Source organism: Trichechus manatus, unplaced genomic scaffold, assembly GCF_000243295.1.
Source record: "Trichechus manatus latirostris isolate Lorelei unplaced genomic scaffold, TriManLat1.0 scaffold00315, whole genome shotgun sequence".
NCBI lineage: Eukaryota > Metazoa > Chordata > Mammalia > Sirenia > Trichechidae > Trichechus > Trichechus manatus.
In genome coordinates, this window is record NW_004444251.1 from 577,259 (window position 1) to 577,821 (window position 563).

A 563-nucleotide genomic window follows, 5' to 3' on the forward strand; every position below is an offset into this window, starting at 1 on the left:
TTTTATGAGATTGGTTAACAACCCCACGACATGTCAACACCCTCCCTTCTCGACCTTGTAGGACTTTTTCTTTTTTTGGTGAAAATATACTTAGCCAAAGACACACCATTTCAAAAATTTCTACATGTACAATTCAGTGGCATCGTTTACATTCTTCCGGTTGTGCTGCTATTCTCACTATCCTTTTCCAAATTACTCCATCACCATAATCTTCAACTCACTGCCCCCCAGGCTTCCCATCAAAACTTTTGAGTTGCTCTTGTCAATTTGATCTCACATAATTTTTTTTTGTCCTTTAGATGAAAGTTTACAGAACAAATAATTTCTCATTAAACAGTACACATATTGTTTATGACATTGGTTAACAACCCCATGACATGTCAACACTGTCCCTTCACAACCTTGGGTTCCCTATAACCAGCTTTCCTGTCCCCTCCTGCCTTCTAGTCCTTGTCCCTGGACTGCTGTGCCTCATTAGTCCCATTTTGTTTTATGGGGCTGACCAATCCCCGGCTGAACGGTGAACCTTGGGAGTGACTTCACCACTGAGCTAAAAGGGTGTC